Source organism: Ambystoma mexicanum, chromosome 9 (assembly GCF_040938575.1).
Source record: "Ambystoma mexicanum isolate Mex_15411 chromosome 9, UKY_AmexF1_1, whole genome shotgun sequence".
In the NCBI taxonomy this organism is placed as follows: Eukaryota; Metazoa; Chordata; class Amphibia; order Caudata; family Ambystomatidae; genus Ambystoma; species Ambystoma mexicanum.
In genome coordinates, this window is record NC_090931.1 from 188,588,024 (window position 1) to 188,609,346 (window position 21,323).

The following is a 21,323-nucleotide window of genomic DNA, read 5'->3' on the forward strand; positions in this document are numbered from 1 at the left end:
AGATTTGGAGATCTTGGAGTCCAGAATGCTTTTGACTTCAAACTCGAGTTCTCCATCAACTAGGATGGGTTTTGGAGATTTAGTTAGTCGGGTTTGAGGTTGCACGGGTTTTAATAGAGAGACGTGGAAGACCGGATGTATCTTCATGTGCGGGGGCAAGTCCAACTTGACCGCTACTGCGTTTACTATGGTAGTGATGGAATAGGTACCAAGGTATCTTGGGTTGAATGTGCGTGGCCCTTTTAGAGGTAGATATTTGGTGGATAACCAGACTTGATCCCCTACTTGATATTGAGGGGCTTCCTTCCGATGTTGATCTGCTCCTTTCTTGTATTGTTCTTTAGCCCTTTGAAGGTGAGAAACAGCTTCCTTAAAGGCTTGGGTGATTGTAGAATGCAGGTAGTCTACTGCTGGTGTTTCAAGATCTTGGAGGGGATCCAACTCCGAGGTTCGAGGGTGACTGCCGTATAAAAGAAAAAACGGGGTTTTCCCAGTTCCCGAATGGACAGAGTTATTGTAGGCATATTCGGCTATCCAAAGGATGTCTTTCCAAGTTTTTTCAGTTTGTTGCAGCATGCAGCATAAATACTGTTCCAGAGTTTGATTGGTCCTCTCGGTTTGTCCGTCGGTCTGAGGGTGGTGACTGGTCGATAGTCTCACATCAATTTTAGCCGACCGACAGCAACTTCGCCAAAAATGAGAAATAAATTGACTACCTCGATCCGAAATTAGAACCAAAGGAAAACCGTGCAGTCGGACGATGTTTTCGAGAAATTCTCGGGCCAGAGTTGCTGCTGTTGGCAAGCCTTTGAGCGGAATGAAATGTGCCATCTTGGAGAATAAGTCCACGATTACTAGAATCGTATTGTATCCGGAGCATGGAGGTAGATCGGTGATAATGTCCATAGAAAGCGTATGCCAAGGGCGAGGTGGGATGTCAATAGGGCGTAAGAGGCCTGCTGGTCTTTCCTTTTGACTCTTGTTTTGGGCGCATACTCCACAGGACATTATAAAGTCTCTGATATCTTTTTTCCAAGACGGCCACCAGAAGTAGCGCTTGATCTTTTCTGAGGTCTTGGCCATACCGGGATGTCCTTCCATTAAAGAATCGTGATAACAAGAGATTACTTTTTTCTGTAAATCTGTGCTGGGCAGGTATAATCGTTCTTGGAAATACAATAAGTTGTCCTTTACTGCAAAGTCCTTTCCCTGCAGATGCCAATTCTGTATGTCTGCTGGAGTTACAAGTTGCCTGGCTTTATCCTTAACTTCCTCTATGGATTGTGTGGCGATTACACCCAGAATTCTTTGTTCGGGAATGATTGGTACAGGTTTAGGGTTGATCAAGTGTTCTTCCACTCCCATCCGAGAAAGGGCATCAGCTTTACCGTTTTTTGTACCAGGTCGATAGGTAATTATGAAGTCAAACTCGGCAAAGAATAATGCCCAACGGAGTTGTCTAGAGGATTGGGCTTTTGCGGTTTTCAAATATTGCAGGTTTCGGTGATCCGTAATCACAGTAACGGTGTGTCGGGCCCCCAGAAGATAATGCCGCCAAGCCTTAAAGGCAGACTTGATAGCCAGAAGTTCCTTGTCAGTAATCGTGTAATTGATTTCAGGAGGCGAGAATTTGCGGGACCAAAATGCCACGGGATGCAACTGATTGGTTACCGGGTCCTTTTGTGATAGAACTGCCCCCATGGCAAGGCTTGAAGCATCAGTTTCCACGATGTAGGGGAGTTCGGGGCGAGGGTGTTTTAAGATTGGTGCAGAGATAAATTTAGTCTTCAAATCCTGGAAAGCTTGTTCCGCCTCGGTAGACCATTCAAAACGTTTGTTTTTCTTTAACAAGGCAGTGATGGGCTGGACTATTCGAGAAAATTCGGGGATAAACCTGCGGTAAAAGTTAGCGAAGCCTAACATGCTTTGCACACCTTTTACGGAGGATGGTGATGGCCATTTGAGAACTGCATCGACCTTCTTTGAATCCATACGCACTCCGCTAGGTGATAATATGAATCCCAAGAATTCAACTTCAGTCACGTTGAAAACACATTTTTCCAACTTAGCGAAAAGTTTGTGTTGACGCAATCTTTCGAGGACCATTTTCACGTGTTTCCGATGTTCAGATTCCGATGAAGAATAAACGAGGATGTCGTCAATGTAAACAACAACACACACATCTATGAGCTCTCTGAGGACGGCGGCCGGGGCATTGCAAAGTCCGAAGGGCATGACCTGATATTCAAATAGCCCATATTTGGTGCGGAAGGCCGTCTTCCATTCATCGCCATCTTTTACTCGTACCAAGTGGTAGGCTCCTCTAAGATCCAGCTTTGTATATATGCATGCTTTTCTGACTTGGTCCAGGAGTTCAGGGATCAAAGGTAACGGATATCTATTCTTGACGGTGATCTGGTTCAGGCAGCGATAATCTATACAAGTTCTAAGGTCTCCTTCCTTTTTTGGAACGAAGAACAAAGCTGAAGAAGCAGGGGACTTGGAAGGACGAATAAACCCATTTGCCAGGTATTGATCCAGGTATTGTCGAAGGTGAAGGTTCTCAGGCTCGGTGAGGGCATAAATTCTACTACAAGGAGGAGTAGATCCAGGTATCAGGGCTATCTGGCAGTCATAAGACCTATGAGGAGGTAGAGAGTTAGCCTGATCCTTCCGGAAAACATCTTGGTATTCTACGTATTCGGGAGGTAACTGGGGAGTCTCTGAAGAAATTGCTGCCAGTGCAACACCAGGTGGAGGGTGACAAGTAGAGACACATTCTGGAAACTGGACCGTTCTTGCTCGCCAATCGATCAGAGGATTGTGTTTCTCTAACCAAGGTATTCCTAGAATAATTTGAAACTGAGGAGCCTTGATCACATCGAACACGATCTTCTCATAGTGTCCATCTTGACTTACTAGCGTCACTTCTTGAGTGGTATGCGTTACTGGTCCGGAGGCTATCTCCGTTCCATCCACCGTAGTAATGACGTCCTTTACAGCCTTGGGACAAAGAGTTAGATTCATCCTCAAAACCATTTCATGATCCACATAATTGCCGATGGCACCGCTGTCGACGTAAGCTTCAATTGCATGTAATCGATCCGGATTATCAGGGCTAATGAGGACCATAGGTATCACGAAATGCGAGGTCACGGAACTGGTTTTCACGCTCGGCAAGAGGACCTCTATTCTTGTCGGGCGAGGTCGTTTCCCTGCTCAGAGTTTGTAACTTTGGTAACTGCAGCTCCTACTGCCTTCTTGGCAGGTTTCACCGGACAGTCTCGAAGAAAGTGCCCTGAGTTTCCGCAATAGAGGCATAATTGCAACTGTTTTCTCCTTTCCCGCTCCTTTTGTGTTAGAGGACCTTTCAGGCCCCCTATTTGCATGGGTTCCCCGGAGTCTACTCCTTTGGAAGGAGTTGGCGGTTTGGAAAATACTCGAGCATCAAACTTGGAACGATCGGCCTTCCTGTTCTGCAGTCTGTGATCTATTTGAACGACTAAGTCTATATAGTCCGAACAATCTTGTGGGGGATTCACTACTTGGGCTAACACATCTTTGAGCTCTCCACGTAGACCTCTATAAAACAGCGTAATCCTTTTGTCCTCAGGCCATTGAGTTTCCACTATCAGTCTGTTGAAAGACGCAATATAAGCCAAAATACTTGATTACCTTGTCGCAACGAAAGAAGCTCATTGTCCAAGGCCTGCCCCTGTGAATGTCTTGCGAACAGTTTTTCCATACTGAGCTGAAAAGCTTGAAAATCATGGAGGACCGGATCATCTTGATTTACTAGAGGGATCGACCAGTCTGCCGCATTGCCACTAAGGTACAAAAGCACGAAAGCTACTTTAGCTTGATCAGTTGGAAAGGCTGCTGGCCGGCATAAGAAATGCAACCGGCACTGATTGATAAATACTGCAAGCCTCTTTGGGTCACCAGAAAATCGTTCGGGCGGAGCCAGAGGTACATTCCCAGGTAGGTTGATCTGCACTGGATTCATAGAGGATGTAGAAGGAAGATTTCCCCCAGATGCGGGTAACGGGGTCTGTCCGGCTTGTGACTGTAGCAATTGTCTAGCGAGATCATCTGTTCGCTCCTTGGAAATAATCAGTTCCCTTCTTAGAGCGTTCGTTTCCTGACGGGCTGCATGCACTTCTGCCCTTAGTTCCCCAAGTAACTGGGCTAGCTGGTCGGTATCCGAGGTTTCCATAGCGCCTGGACGGGAGTTTTGCGGTAGGCTTTGCGTTCTGTAACGCTCACCTGATTCCCGTAGAGGCGCCGGTCTTGACTGGGCGTATACCGTATCTTCAAAGGTGATGTGCAACACACGGCTGGCTCTTTGGGCTGGACCTCTGTGCACTGTATGTCTGACTTGAAGGGTAAGATGTCTGCAGATAGAAAATATGGGATTAAGGAACTGGGTTATTGAATGTCTCTCTCTTCTTCCCTTTCTCTTCTCCTGTAGAACCCCAAAGGTTAACGCTCTCACCTTAGATAAGTGAACGCCGTGCTCTCCATCTGCCTCGGGGCAGGGTGCTGTAACCAGTTTCTTCACTGGATAAGGGGAGCAGGCCTCTTGACTTCAGAGGACTGCTGTCCGTCGTTTACTGCACGAACGGTAAGTTTCGAGTAATTCTAATGTCTTTAAAAGTCTTTAGTAATGATGTCTCTTGTTTTGCAGGGTTCCGGCGATGGCGGATAACGGGCTGAAGTGAGTTGAAGATGGAGCCCGTGTGATGAATAGAAGCGCCTGGAAGCACGTTAGTAAGCGCTTGTTGCCTGCTTCACGATGCGCTCTAACTGTCTTTTTATTTTGGCAGGTACAAGTTCGGAGCGGCTGCAGGGTGCCGGAATACCCACTGGGTTAGATGTGGAAAGGAGTAATGGCACGTGAGTATTAAAGTTCCCCAATGTCTTTAAACGCACCTTGTTTTGTCTTTCAGATGCGGGATGCAGCGCCGAAGGCCTCCGGAGCGTGCGAAGAGTTGGTAAGCTTTTGTCTTTCAGATGCCGGAATGCAGCGCGAGGCGTTGGTGACAGCCGATGGACCAGGTAAGTGAAGAGCTGTCACTGAAGACCGTAATGCTAACCTGTTCTTTCTTGTCTTTATAGGTGTTGCTGAAGACTGGATTCAGGATGGTAAGCCTTTTTCCTTAGGCCCAGGATCAGATGCAGAAGACACGATGAGCGTTCTGCTGCAGAGGATGCAGAATAACGCAAAGCAAGATTCATCCATCGGGTGTGGTTTAAATAGCCTCCTGTAGTGCTTAGGTGTCTCCTTCCACAGCCACGCCTAGATAAGAAAAGAGTTCCTGCTTTCCAGAAGAGTTCCAGTGTTCTGAACCTTGGGAGTGGCTCCTGCCCCACCCAACAGGAAAAGTAGTTCCAAACAGAAGAGGATCAGAGGCTCAACTGGCAGGCAAGTAAGCAGCATGGTCTGCTGCAGGTAAGTCCACCCAAGCATTATGAGCCCGGCGCTTCCAGCGCTGGGACTGGGCATATTTATGAGCCTGGTGCCACTGGCGCCAGGACTGGGTCCAAAAGGTCCCAATTGGGACTGGTTGGCACTCGGAACCTGGGTTATGGATCTGCTTCCAAGGGAGTTGGGAAAACCCTGACCTTTTGGAAGCAGAGATCATGACAGTGGGTAGATCTTCTCTGGGCAGCAGAATATTCCTACAACAACAGCATCCATGGTTTCACTGGGTTCTCACCTTTCTACTTCCTCTATGGATGAAATCCACGGACCACAGCCCTCGATCCACCCACGGCTCTGGAAATGCCCGCAGTCACATCGTTACACGCGAAAATCCAAGAAACCTTACAAAAAGCCATCCAAACCCCACATGACACGAAGAACACCCACAAATTCTTTGCCGACAAACGAAGGAAGGAGGCACCCGAGTACCAGGTGGGCGACAGGGTATGGCTCTCCACCAAGTATAATTCAATTAAAAGGCCCCAAAAGATTCCAACCCAAGTTTATCGGTCCCTACCCAGTGACAGTTGTCATTAATCCTGTTGCTCTCAAACTTGAACTCCCATCGGCAATGAAAATTCACCCACTCTTTCATGTATCACTGTTCAAGCCTGTGATCCTAGGCACACAAAATTCCTTGACTAACCCCCCTCCAATAGAGGTCCTACGGGATGGGGGGAAAGGAATATGAAGTAAAAGACATCTTAGATTCCAAAATGAGCAGACAGCGTTTATATTACCTAGTGGATTGGAAAGGGTATAGTACCCAAGATAGGACATAGGAACCCGAAGAAAACATTCATGCCCCACGATTAGTAGCCCGATTTCACCACATCCATCCCAACAAGCCAGGACCCGGGGTGGCCCTCCTTGGGGGGGCTTTGGAGGGGAGTGCTGTCACGATCCCGTTACGAACCCAGTGCGGTCGGGCCCAAGGGAGAAGGGTATTCCCCTGTGATAGAGTAGGGAGGTGGTGGACAGGTATGGTGGCTGGCTGGCGTAAGCGGGTAGAATGGAGCAAGGCTGCAATCTGCACCAGCGTGCCTTCCAAGAGAGGGGGAACGCCCGGCATGTGCAAAGGAGCACCGAGGAACCAACGCCCCTGGCAGTGTAACGCTGACAGGGTGTGGTCCAAGGTTATAAAACCACATCCTGGACCGCACCCTGCTTTTAGCGTTTCTTCTGCTCTTTGCAAGAGCAGTGTCTTGCTTAACGCTCCTGCTCCCAGTGCATCTACAAACGACTTTACATGGATGGGAAGCAGTGAAACCTCACCTGAAGAAGCTCACCTGAAACGTGGATCCACGCCCTCGCGCACAGGCTTTGTCTCTGAGTTCAATTCCGTTTTTTCCCAAACAGCACCCGGAGTCGACCGGGTGGGCTGCTCATCTTGGACATTGGTTCTTCATTGCCTGCTCATCTTGGACATTGGTTCTTCATCGCCCACTTATTGTTTCTCTGACTGTTGTCGTTCCCGCAGCATCCGAGGACCTGAAAAGCAATGCAACAGTGTAAGAGATCCCATTCCGTTCTTCGACCACCGCCCATCCAAGTGCCTAGTGTGCTCACTTGCGCATTGAGTCCAGTTCTGTTCCGTCAGTATCTCATTGCGGTGTCGGCCTTCAGTCTCTCAGCTCCTGTGAAGAAAGACAAAGACATTGTGAAAGTAAGCTCAGAACAAGTTTTCAAGCACAGCAAGTTGGACACTCATGTTTAATCAAGACATACTTGTTCACTGTCGTATCCTGTGTGTCGAATCTGGCCTGGATGACGCACTTTTAGTGAAGTAACTGGAGGATAATATGGATCTGAGGACAGCGACCGTAGTCGCAAACATTACGGTGAGCAGCGCTCGCTTCGTGCCAGCCAGCCAACCCAGGGTCTGAAGGGGAGGAGCAGAAGGGAAGGTACTGAGCTTATACTTACCCTGTACTTACCTTTAGGTCACCCTGACCCCCAGAAACGATACAGCCCAAAAGTCCCGAAACCACCCAGGTCCCTCCCAACCTCATGGTCTCCCAACCTGGGAGTTAATCCCCAGTTGACCAGTGGGGGAAGGAGTGGCTGGGGCGAGCGTCAGGGTGAAGGCAGCCAGCGAGGGGGCTACACATCGGTACAGACTGGACCAGGCACACATTCAAAGTATCTGATATAAACATTCCAAGATATATATACCAATGTACAGTATATATTTTATGAGACTCTAATAACCATGTGAAGTTGCCATACTTTTTCTTTCTGGGCCCAATCGCCATAATTTTAGTTTTGGGGAAGTTCACTACAAGGTTATTCTTTTTAGAATATTCCAAGAGCCCATCCACACTACGCTGTTTGGTCCATTAATATGGTATCATCCATGTATACAAGCCATGCAAGATGTTCAGGCTCAGTTTTCATTGGGAAATTCCTACAACAGTCTATTTTTTTACCCATATCTAACACGTATAGATTATACAGGATGGGGGCGAGAGAACACCCTTGTTTTATACCCACATTAGTCTTAATTGCCATACTCAGCGCTCCTTCTGGATTCAAACGTATTAGAGCCACATTATCAGTGTAGAATTCCTGTATAAAGTAAAGTACAATGGGATCTAAATTCAGTTTTTGCAGTTTAGTCCATGAATGTTCTCGATCCACCATATCGAAAGCTCATTTGAAATCAATATAACAAATAAAAAGGGATCCTTCTTTCACCAAGTTTTTTCTTATTAGATACAATAATGTCCACGCAATATGCATGGTTGATATTCCCTGATGGAAGCCCGACTTGTTTGGATAGTATATCATCTTTTTTTATCCATTTATTTGTCACTTTTAGAAGTATTTCTGCAAACGTTTTTTAGAAGGTATCTGTTAGGGCAGGCAGTCTGTAATTGATAGTCATCACTCACACCTTTCTTATATACATCTAATTGTTTGGAACACTTGTGAAAAAATGTGTGGCCATTATCCGGGATTACTTTTAAATATGAGATTGGGGATACCACCAGGTCCTGGAGCCGCAGAATATATTGTTTTATTGATTATACATTCCATATCTTCCGTATTAAAAAGAATATCTTTAGGTCTATCTATATCACCACATTTTTTCCCTGTTTTGTTACCGTGCCTGAAGACCAAAGCAGAAGGAGGTCGAGGTAACAAGCCGGAATCGGAAAGGGAGTAAGTTGAGTCGAATAGGAAAGTAACGCTGCTGTAGACCAAGATCAATCAGAAGCACCCGACCATAGTTTTGGGCATGTATTCAAGTTGATACGCAAGACATAAGCCATCAGTGAACATCAGCTGATGTAGTCACGTGACCGCTGTGCACAGCAGCGCAGACTCCTCCAGGGCATACAATGGTTATGGCCCATCGCCAGGGCAACTGTCAACACTGCAGAAACAGTGCTGCCATGCAGCGAAGATATAAGGGCACAGTCCTTCGGGGAGGAGTCCAATGGGAGCGAGAGCTGGCCTTAGAGCCTCGTTTCATAACACTGAGACAATTTTCCTTACCAGTTTGTCAACAATAAGGGGCATTTTCATATCATTTTTATTGTCATCATAAGCTTTTTTCTTTAGCACTGATGTTGATGCCATGTCTTCCACTCTTGTAAACTCATATCCCATTTCTTTAAATGCATTCATGTATATTAATATAAGCTCAGAGATTATGGGAGACACAAGATGAATTGTAGCCCAATTTGCTTCTGTGGATGTAAAAGGAATCTCCACCAATTTAATATCTTTACTGGAGATTGCTTTTAGTTCTGGTACTTGATGTATCAATTCTAACACATTATTCCTATTGAGGTAGGGGCTGTAGGTAGTAGCAAATACATAACTAATTGTAATTTGAGTGGTCTTGGACATAGAAGCGAAAAGTATATTTTTTATATCAATCACATTGGTCTGGGTATTTCCACCGTCCATCGAAACTACTTCCCTATTCTCAATATAAGGTATTTCTATATCGTCTTCCATTGATATATTATCAATATCAAATATCTCCTCCTCTATCACTGGAGATATCGTACTCTTAGGAATGACTCTCTCTTCTTTGCTCTTGGTCAATCGTCTTTTTAAATTCCCTAGTTTATTGATTCTGTTATAATTTTTTCTCTTTGTTACATCAACCTTTCTTTTTTGCTTAATTTGTTCAACGATGGAGTACCGTTCATCAGACTCCACACAGGACACACTTTCAGTGTTGTTTCTGCTAATGATAACGATCTTCTAGATATCTTCTTTTCAATCTCCTAATTTTGGCCCTCGTTAGTGCTTTACCATGATTATTTTTAACCTTAGCTGACTGAATCCCTTTGCCCCTACTACTTTCTGGAGACCGTTCAACCTCTGTATCAACCGCCCGCTCCTCATTTTCATGCAGTGTCAATATAGAGTACTCTGCATTCACCAACAATGCTTCTTGATGCATCTCACAAGATATTACTTCAGCATTTGACACCCCATTAACTTCCACATTTCCATTTAGTACCTTTCCGGATGCCATTTGTAAAATGGCTTCTTCTAATTAACCAGTGTACACTTTTAAGACTTTCTGTTCCTCATATATGGAGGTACAAAAAGTAAAAGGAGATTTTAATATTTTCATCTGCTCCGTTTCCGATGTATCCGAATAATCAGTAGATGAAAATGAGTCCTCATCTATCGGGGACGAAGCATAAGCAATTTCAATGATTTTCCCAAGATCAGGAGATCTTTCCAGATATGGCAAAGGAAGGTGAGACCCTATGAGATTATTAACTTGTTCAGTTCTTTCCATCAGATTATTTACAGAGGTAAACCATATTAGAATTGTTATCTATGGGGTTGGATTCAGGCAATTCCATTATGTCATCTGACCCCTCTACCAGATGTAATCCATCACTTAATATAGCTTGAGATGAGGTTGAAGGTACCGCATTCAGAGGGTTAAGATAATTTGTGATCGTTTGTAACTTAGCGTTGGTATCGCCATTTGCAGGGTTCCTTTTTTCATTAATTGTTTTATTCACCTCAGTCACAACACTGGCCCTTTTACAAGCCATTTTTCATGGAACCGTGCAACTGATATTTTTTGGAGACCGTCGACATCAGTGGTTTAGATGAGATACAATATATTTCGCCTGTATAGCAACTTACTCTTTAGTACAGCCAGCCACAAAAATGCTAATCTTGTGTCCACCACAGAACCGCCAAACAGCACTCAGCAGTGCACTCTGTTGATGCGCGAACGCTGGTGCCCGTGCCCAGCAGGTTTTAAAGGTCTCTGGCGGTTAGGGGCGTGACCCACAATTGTTTAGCCGATTAACAACAAAAACAGTCCAGGTTATGTTCTATTCTCCAGCAAGCACCAAACAGCCAAACACAGCCAAACGTGCACAGAGTCACAACACACACAAATCCGGGGTGCCACATCCTCTGTCCTGTGACAGGTACGAGGTAGAGCCAGGATTTTCAAAGACTGACCCATGAAAACCCATCAAACTCTATGGGCTTCGACCACCTATGATCCTTCTAACCAGGAACAGGTGGATAATAAGTATATTTAGTTCATTTGGAGGGTGTGGACAAGACCGGGGTGGTGGGGCGCAGCCAATCAGGTTCCATGGATAGCGGGCTGAAATCTTTGATCTCAGCCAACATTCCATGGAACACGCAGGCTGCTTTGCCCGCTGCCGCGGCCCGCGGTATTCGCTCCAAACTTTCCTGTTTTTTTTCCAGTTTTGTTTGTTAAACTTAGCCCATCTCGCACCCCCCAGCCTCACTTACCTGATTGTGCCGCTGCCTCCACTTCAGCTTACCCCACCCTCTGTTTGCGGCCGCAATAAAAATGGAAGAGGGTTTCTGTATGGAGCCCCGCCCTCCATAACCATGGCGGCCATCTAGGCACAGTATTTTCATTCAGTGAACGTGACGGCATGCGCGTGCAATTCAGTAAGCATTCAAGTTTCAGATCATTTCTAGTCAATATGTGCCTTTCACAAGTCATAAGCAACATTTATTGGTACCTATGACCTGGCAGAGCGATGCAAGTGCTTTTTTAGGTAGTACAATCAATGCAGTCACTTAGTCACTGCGCTGATAGAATAAGTATCCAGGATTCAAAAATGTTAAACTTTATGCAGAGACTGCAGATAACATTTTCTCTGTTAAGGCATTAGATGTTTGTAATTATGTGGTGTTTACCCTTAAAATGTATTAGTTAGAGCATATGTTGAATTTAATGTCTTTTTAATTCTTGCATTTGTAGATGTTTCTAGTAGTACATGTTTTTAAATGTTCCAGGTCTTGATGTGTCCTGCATTTCTCATGTTGGGTTTGGAAACACACACAGGACTGGACCACTAAGGCTATGTGTATCCATTATTCAGAGAAAAAACGACATACATTCAAACTGTAGTGCCCACATTATCGGTTTTCTCACTCTGCCCTTTTCTAAGACATGTGGTATTCTCAAGGGTAACCATGAACTGTTTCCAGGAACTGGTCCTGGTGTCAGAGGTGTGGCTGTTAGCACGAGGCCATACTTTCTCTGCGGCTTTCCTGGGTGGGGGAAAGTCCTGCTACTGTTCACCCGCTGCCATCTGATGCCGAATACCTTATACCAGATCAGAAAACTTCACCCGGAAACAGTTCTGGGGTTGCCTAATGCATCTGTGAGATGCTCATATGCAGGTGGGATTCAGAGGGATTTGCTCCAGGACTTCGAGAGATGATCCAGGCATCTCCAGATGTTCTCCAGGTGTAGGTTTAAGCAATCAGATATAGGGTAATACGCGCTGCAGGCATCTCCTGATTGACTCAAGTGCAAACCTTTTTGAACAGCCCCCAGCGTGCCGTGTGAGCGTAAAGGCTAAAGAGGTATCATAGTCACAGGGGTGTCATTTGGGTGATAGTCTCTCCAATCCGACAGCAGACCCAACCCCACCTGTCCAATGATACATGTGATGCGGCCTTAAGCAGCAGTTAACCTCCATATGACATGTCTTCCATTATCAGCCTTCAGACATCAGAGCTGTCCCTCATGTGACAGATCTTAGCATCTCAGCCCTCAGACACTGGAGCTATCTATTCCCTAAGTGGGAGATCATATAATCGCACCTCACAGACAGCAGAGCTACACTTTGGGTGGCAGATCTTAGACTCCTCAGGCCCCCTATCCCTTAGGTCAGAGATCTTAGCATCTCAGCCCTCAGACACTGGAGCTATCTATCCCCTAAGCCTGGTGGGCTGATGGATCTCACAGCCTCTGTCCCATCACCCCCACATCGGAGATATAGCTCAGTGATCAATCTTACAAACTTAGTTCTTTTACATCAGGGGCAGCCTTCAGGTAGAGCATGTTAGGGGCTCAAGTATTAGACAGCACAGCTATCCATCCACCATAGCACATCCAGCTTCCGGGTTTAGATTTTAAACAGCCAAGCTATCCCTCAAGTGACAAAACCTCCCTGGGCAGCCTTGAGACGCAGGAATGGCGCTCAGGTGATCATGCTCAAAGGCTCAGACAGTAGACAGGAGAGGTATCCCTCGAACTGCACAGCTGAACCAACCCTGGAGTGAGAGATGTTCCAGTCCCAAACCATGGGCGTAACTTTAGGGGGGACAAGGGTGTTTGTCCCACCCCAACCTTCTTGGCACACCATTTTGTCGCATTCATTTGGCAGAGTCCCCTCTCCTTTAGATGTGACGTCCCCCCACCCAACGGTTTCAGCAAGATAACTCCACTGCCGAACCCTCAGACAGCAGAGCTATGCCTGAGAGTACCCAGACCCCGCAGGCTCTGCGTTCACTCATCAGAACGAGCCTCTTGGATATTCGAGTGTCATTGGTTAGATGCTGCCTTTTACTGCCCGACTTTGCCTCAGTGGTGTCCAGACTCTCCCTATTGCAGCGGGTCCTACTGGTGCTCTGGGCTCATGGTGCCTGAATAATGTGCTTGCTTGTGATCATCATTACCTCTGCCCACAGCTTCTCTCCCCAATGTCTTATTTCTGCAGGTGGCTGGACAAGAAGCTGGACACACTGAAGCTTCCACAGGTCAGACTGGCTATTCCCACTGGGCCATCACGGGAGGCCGAGCCTCCTCCCACAGCAGCAGCCCCTTTTATCTATCCATGGGGTTACGACCACCTTCCTCCAGACTGATGCAGTGCCACCCCATCTATCCCCACCAGACTGCTGCATCATCGGCTGCGGGGTCAGAGTTCCTACCCCCGTCCTGCACCTTCAAGACTTCTGCATTGGCCACAGCATGGGGTGACCTGATCTCTCAATCACCATCCCTCCTAGACTGCTGCCCCCCAAGCTAGGGTCAGAGCCCCTTCCTCAAGCACTTTCCAGACTTTTATGGGGGGGGGGTGAAAGCTCCTTCATCCAGCGCCTCAAGACCACTGCCTTCTAAGCCGCTGCCATATGAGGCCACCTTCACAGGCGCAGCCGAAGAAAGCTGAGCCCAACTCGAAATCTAAAGGGTACCCTTGACCCCAAACGTCCACAGTCTACTGAACAGATCACCTTTCAGGTGCCAGTGAATGTCCCCCCAACACCTACAGATCTCCTCGCAGGCCTGCGGCACCAGACCCCCAGCCTGCCCGCCTCTTCCTGGTCCTCATCCTTAATGCTGACTGTCCGGAGAGGGCCTAAGCCTCCACTGTGTCAGAAGAAATCTGTTATCTTTGACTCTGCTCCTGCACCACCCTGTATCACCCCGCAGAACTAGGGACTGTCAAGGAGCTCACTCGATCTGGATTTTATATTCTGTTGTAAAGATGGAGGACACGAGTTCTTGTCAATTTCCAGCATTGCTCGTCCCCAGGATCCAGGAAGTACCATGCACAGCACAGCCTGCAGGTGGTCAAAGGCAGATCCCATAGGTGGTATTCAGTGATTCAAATCATGGGATCTGTTGCACAGGTCGATATACAACACGCAGGCCACAAAGCCGCTGGCTGATGCAACAACACTATGCAAGAATCAATAACTGATTGCGCTGATTATGGAAAACGCCACTATTTTCAAAACATTCAACTGTTATACTGCATAGGCGGCACACACCATGTGTTAAGATTATTTTAAAACTGATTTTATTGCTAGAAATAGAAACAAAGAAAGATCACATAGCATAAAAAATTGCCGATCAATATCTATAATTACACATTCTCTACTATACACCAAAACAACATCCACACAAACCTGTTTGATCGCCAGGTGCAAAGTTTATCCTTCCTCCCACCAAAGTGAAACGATCGAGTTCATAACTAATCATGTTTCAACAAGGGCTTCTAGCAATCTCAGCATACTGGATGCCTCGTCATCTGAGCGTGAATGGCTAAAAAAGAGGGACCAGACTTGGTTACGTTTCTGGAGGGGGCCCTGGATCGAGGCAGAGATTTCTCTTGAAGTAGCAATTTCCTGCATATTAATCCACCAAACATCTAACAATGGGGTATTGCTCAATTTCCATTTCTGTGTCAATATCTGCCAGGTTGCAACTAAAGAATACCTTACCACTTCATTCCTGCCAGAGCTGTAGCGATAGCCATCAGCTTTGTCACAGAGTAACAGAATTCTAGGCTGAACCAATGCTACATCCCAGGTAATTTGCACCTTGCTTCACAGAAGGTATTGATCAGAGGCAAGGTCCACCATGGTCTCCCAAACCTCCACACTCGCTCCAACCTATGCTTGGGGGATATAGGGAATATAGAGCCCTGTGTCCCTAGGGTTTGGATGTTCTGGACTACAATTCCCAGGATCTCTGACCATTGACTATGTTGGCTAGACCAATGGGAATTATAGTTCAAACCATTTTAAGAGCCAAAGGTTGCAGACCCCTGCACTCTAGTGGCTGCTCTCCTCCAAATAACTTTGTACAATGTCTCTGTTTTTTGTTGGTTTAGGAGCAGAGGCCAATGTCCCATACAGTTCAGGTTTGCTCTATTACTGGGCGAAGAAAGGGCGTTACGTATTCCAAAGATATGGTATTTAACAATCACCTGTGAAATTAAGTATTTGAATAGCGTAAGGGGGTGGGTTTCTGAGCTTAGTGGACTATGAATACCATTGTCTGAGTTGAACATATGTGCTTTTACAGATCCTCAAAGTCTAAATTCGCCCTCCTTAAACAATTGAGGTAGAAAGATCAGCCCAGTACAGTCCTTCCAATACAGGAGGGGCATTGTAACCAATTCTAGATACTGATGGTGAAGAATGGTCAGGCCCCTTATAGAAATATATAAGAGGTTCCACCTTATCGGGGTGCCCCGTCACTGAAACCTTATACACATTCCCCAGCTGGGTAAAAAAAAACACTATGGGGAAAGTGGTCCTGCTTATTATAAGCACTGGCTTTCAACCCAAGAGATGGGAGACCACAATTCTCAACTGAGTCATCATGGGGTTCTCCAGGGGGTAGAGGCACAATTAGGACCCTCCAGAGCCAAATGAACAACACTAGCACTCTCTGCTATCTGGACTCGGGATCCTGGGGAAGAGTAGGAAAGGGGTGAGGGGGAATCGCTTCACCCCACCGGTGCTGTAATGGCCTCACAAGGATCGGCACTTCTACTGTCCCCAAAGTACATCAGACTGCCAGTGCTGGAGTGGCCTCCCAAGGATCGTCAATGTCACACTGTCAGTGCTGGAGTGGCCTCGTCAATTTCACACTGCCAGTGCTGGAGTGGCCTCCAGAGGATCGACAATGCCACGCTGCCAGTGCTGGAGTAGTCTCCCAAGGACCAGCAATGTCACACTGCCAGTGCAGGGGTGGCCTCCCAAGGATAGGCAATGCCACACTGCCAGTGCAGGGGTGGCCTCCCAAGGATCGGCAGTGTCACACTGCCAGTGCTGGAGTGGCCTCCCAAGGATCAGCAATGTCACATGCCAGTGCTGGAGTGGCCTTGTCAATGTCACACTGCCAGTGCTGGAGTAGCCTCCCAAGGATCCGCAATGTCACACTGCCAGTGCAGGGGTGGCCTCCCAAGGATCAGCAATGTCACACTGCCAGTGCTGGAGTAGCCTCCCAAGGATCAGCAATGTGACATGCCAGTGCTGGAGTGGCCTCGTCAATGTCACACTGCCAGTGCTGGAGTAGCCTCCCAAGGATCGGCAATGTCACACTGCCAGTGCAGGGGAGGCCTCCCAAGGATCGTCAATGTCACACTGCCAGTGCTAGAGTGGCCTTGTCAATGTCACACTGCCAGTGCTGGAGTGTCATCCCAAGGATCAGCCATGTCACACTGCCAGTGCTGGAGTGGCATCCCAAGGATCAGCAATGTCACACTGCCAGTGCTGGTGTTGCCTCGTCAATGTCACACTGCCAGTGCTGGAGTGGCCTCCCAAGGATCGGCAATGCTCCCCTGCCAGTGCTGGAGTAGCTTCGCCAATGTCACAATGCCAGTGCAGGGGTGGCCTCCCAAGAATCAACAAAGTCACACTGCCAGTGCTAGAGTGGCCTCCCAAGAATCAGCAATGTCACACTGCCAGTGCTGGAGTGGCCTCGTCAATGTCACACTGCCAGTGCTGGAGTGACCTCCCAAGGATCAGCAATGTCACACTGTCAGTGCTGGAGTGGCCTCCCAAGGATCAGCAATGTCACACTGCCAGTGCTGGAGTGGCCTCCCAAAGATCGGCAATGTCACACTGCCAGTGCAGGGATGGTCTTGTGAGGCTCAGCCCCTCTTCTGTTCCCCAGCTGCGATTGAAAACTGAGATTTTCGAGTTCTCCTCTGTTCACCAGCCCCCACTGCCAGGAGTCTCCTTGCTGTGCTGTCCCACCAGTTTCACAGCTCATCGACATTGGCCCAACAGTGCCAGGGTGGTCGTCACTTCGCCAAGTGCCTCTGCTGTTTGTACCTTGGAGTACTGGGAAGCTCTTCAGTGCTAACCACGCAACTGGTCTGATTCCTGGACACCTGGAGCCTGAAATTGTCCCCGCTCTGATGCGTCAGATCCTGTGGGAGGTCCTCTTTCTGCAATTGACTCCAACCTGCTCTGGCTCATCAGGTCCATGATCAGGTCCGGATAACAAGAGGGGCTCGCAAAGAGACCATCCATTCAGGTCCTCTGCATGGCCCACTGCTCACGTCATTTATTGAAATGCTTCATACTACCGCCTCTTCATCTGTACTTCTTTAACGAGCGGGATCGCCCAGTATGGATCCGATAGTGCCCAACTAAGCCACACGGAGATCCCAAGCATCAGATAGTGCTTTGCAACACGAGGGCTGGCTCCTCTTATTGCTACAAACTATGGGTCATGAATACGGCATATTCGCCCTCTGTGCACATTACCCCATTGTCAAGTATGGCTCCCCCATGGTACACTGCCAGCAACGTCCCTCTGAAACATAGCAGATATTGCCAGGCTCCGCTGTTCTACCAAATAGCCCTCCTGCCCCTTCAAAAAGCCAAAGAACCACCCAGAAACCCCACAATGCCGCAGCAGGGGTAGGAGTCAGCTAGAGCTCCTCTGATACACCCAACCTACAAGCGACGAGACAACGCAAGATACCCGCGACGTACTCTTCGTCGCAGCATCCCGGCTGCTCCTACGCCGAAGTGCATGTCTAGAGCTGTGACACCGAGATCTGTCGTTCCTCCATCTTTTCTCATGGTTACATCTATCACTTCCCTACAAGTCCAGGTTGCACATGTATGGAAGGAGCCCCCCTACTTTTTACGGCGTCCCCCCACTTTTTTCAGATGGCACCTTGATATACTAATTTCTGGTGACACCACATTCAATTGGTTTTTTTTTTTTTTTTTTTTTTTTTTTTTTTCCCCCACTCATTCAATTGGTTTGTTAATGAGCCCCTCAGCTTTTTTTTTTTTAGGGCTTGACCCCTGCTTGCCTCTGTGTTGAGGTATCCAGGTTCTGCTGAGAAACCTTTTGCTCCCAAGTCAGCAGGACAAGACTGTGGGTATAGCCTGCCCGGGGATGGATTAGATGCATACAAAATAAGGCTCAAAGCTCTGCTAGTAAAAGAGTCTCAGATTGAGGTGGGGGGGCCACAGACCATAGGTTTCAATCCGAGGGGGGAAACAGGAATAGGCAGAAGGTGACACTTAGAGGAGAGTCAGGATGAGCAAAGACTTCCAGGATAAGAAACAGCTTCTAGCAATCTAGCACCAGAACTAGGGACAAAAGCTAGATGATATCATATGCCATCACTGGGGAAAAACTGGGAACAATTGCAAGACGGGAGGAATGCAAGCAGAAATCACAGAAATTATGGTAATGCAAAATCCTGCGGCATACCTGCGGCATACCGGAAAACTCTTAATGAGGCCCATACTCTTCCAGTGACCAGCAGACTTCTCTGAGCTCGCCCTGACCTTCTGGAACATTCTTCTCCATCACTGTCCTCTGTCATTTCCAGCTCTAGATCCACTTTCCAGTAACATTGCTCTCAAGTGACTTAAGGGCACCGATTTGACTGGATACAAATCCGCAACCATGTTGTGGACACAGGCGGTCGCGAGGCTATCGTAGAGCAACTGTTCCGACTGCCGGCGCCACTCCTACTTTCCATGGATATCCAGGCCCCATTTTCTTCACTCAATGATCCGGACAGTTCAAGAAGGTTGCCAAAACTCGGTACCGTTTTCAACATATATTTGGTTTTATGATCTTTTTAAAAAGAAATAACAGAATAATTTTTTGTGTCCATTCTTAAATTTACCAGATTCCATGTACAAGTGCTGCCAATGCCAGTGGGTCAACCTCAACTGCATACCTGCTGTAAGATTTGCCCCAGCAGTGCTCTGTTTGTAAAGACTTCTCCATAAAAAATAGTGATGTGTGTTGTGGTGTGTGCTGTGCCTTTGCCGTGGTGTGTGCAGAATGTTTAAAGTTCAACCTCCACATTTACTCCCATTGGGCGAATGTTTGCCCCTGCCCTTCATTTGAGAGCCTTCAGGGACACCCTGAAAAACCAAGGAAGGAACTCTACGGAGGTTATTAATATTATTATCGTTATTAGGGTATTTATTGAATGAGAACCAAGCTTCAGGAAGCAATGGAGCACTTTACAAGTCATGGGGGGGAAGGACGTGTTGAGGACACCGAGAAACAAGGGAGCGGGGAGCTAACAACGGGGAGGGGAAGAGGAAGCATCGAATCTACAAGCAACCAGGAGCGGAAACAGGGTGGCCAGTCTCAAGTTGGGGGGCAGTATGCATGGATCTAGGGGTTAGGGAGGGGCCATTCCATGAAGAGGATGGTCTTCAGATTCTTCCTGAAAGGTAGAAGTGCAGATGCAGGCCTTATCTTGAAGGAAAGGAGGTTCTGGAGTCTGGGGGCATAGCCAGAGAAGGTCTGTCTTCTGTTTCTTTCCTTCCTGCACCGGCAGATATCATAGGTGACACGCGTCAATCAGACTCTAATGTCATTTCAACCAATCACTGCTTTCTTGAACCTTTTAAGAGCCACCTGACATGTAAACAAGTCCTAATACCAAGCTGGTCTTTCTTTTTTGGAACCTTATAGATAGGCATCCTAAAGACCCAGAGAATATTGAGCAACTGTTGTATTTCACACTTCACACTTTTTATGGGTTGGGGTGAGAGGCAGGCACTCAGAAGGTTAAGATATACAATTCCTAAAAAGCACCCATTTGACAATTTCACTAGCATATATTAATTGTATCTTTTTTTGTTTATGGGAGTGCCTCAGGTTGCAGTGTGTACAGTAGATAACCCGGAAGCAGCCGGAAGTGTTTACGTTAACCCCTTAACGAATTCTGTGGGTAAATCTTTAGAACATTGTTTGAGTTATCATTTCTACTGTAAACTCAAGTCGCTTTTGCATGTAAATAAAAGCCCAAAATGCACTAATGGATTGCAGAGTTTTTTTTCGCCGGTTAACGTTGATTAAATCCTTTGTGTACAAGGTCAAATTGCTGTTTTATGATCCTGGAGTCCAACTGGCCTCCTCAGGTCTGATTGTTTCCTACTCCCCCTTCGTCTTGATTTTGATCACAGTTATTCCAGTGTCTGATCAATACCTGTGTGGGTCAAGATGATATATTACTTAAAATGTGCAATAGTACAAACATGTCAACAATGCACTTACCAGGGACCCGAGCAGACACCTTTACCCCCTGATCACAGTGCTTCAGCATCTTTGCTCAATGACAGGAATGAGGAGTTGCATTTTGCACCATGCTTGCAACTTGCACTTTTTCTATCAGGAGAAGACAGTTTTTCGATCAAGCCTATTCCCAGCGTTCACATTTGTAAACTTTTACAAATGCATTTGTTCGATATTTTATTACTTATTTGTAAAAGAATATCACATTCACAACCACATAAAAAACCTAAATATTTGTTTGAAAAAAAAAGAAAAAAAGAGGCTCTCATTTTTAGCTCAATCAGTGGACAGTTAGAAAAATCGACAAGTGAATATGCAACAAGATTCAAATAAAGTATTATCAAAATAAATGGAAATGAACAGCTGTGTTTATAACATGTCAGGAATGACTTCGTGGCCCAATCTCCTGGAATCCTTCCCCAATGTTACTACGAGTTTATAACATGTCAGCCACACAATAGCAGAGACTATAACAGACAGAAAAAAAGAAACTAACAGAGAATCGAGAGGAAGGCACTGAAGAAAGGGGGTGCATTGGGAGAAAGGGGCTTCTGTGTTGTTTGCCTGCCTTAGTATTGCAATACTTTGAACGTACAGGCAATGACTGATGAATAACTAAACTCTGCGTGTCACTACCATACAACTGCAAACAAGTGACCAAGAAGTCGTCAGGATCAACTCTGACTCACCATAGACTCTTGCCTGTAGAGGGATGTTCGATTCGCAAAAGAAGTTCATATATTTAACTCTGAC

The 21,323-nt window shown here is 46.7% G+C and overlaps 1 protein-coding gene across 2 annotated transcripts in view; it reads left to right on the plus strand.

Annotated features, from left to right (window-relative positions):
• SMIM35 (small integral membrane protein 35) overlaps window positions 1-20,920 on the plus strand; it is a 138,043-nt gene extending 117,123 nt beyond the window's left edge. For both annotated transcript variants that reach the window (XM_069614457.1, XM_069614456.1), the window contains exons 5-6: window positions 13,477-20,288; window positions 20,325-20,920. The gene's annotated coding sequence lies outside the window, so the exon portion shown is untranslated. The remainder of the gene's footprint in view (window positions 1-13,476; window positions 20,289-20,324) is intronic.
• The last annotated feature ends 403 nt before the right edge of the window (window positions 20,921-21,323 follow it).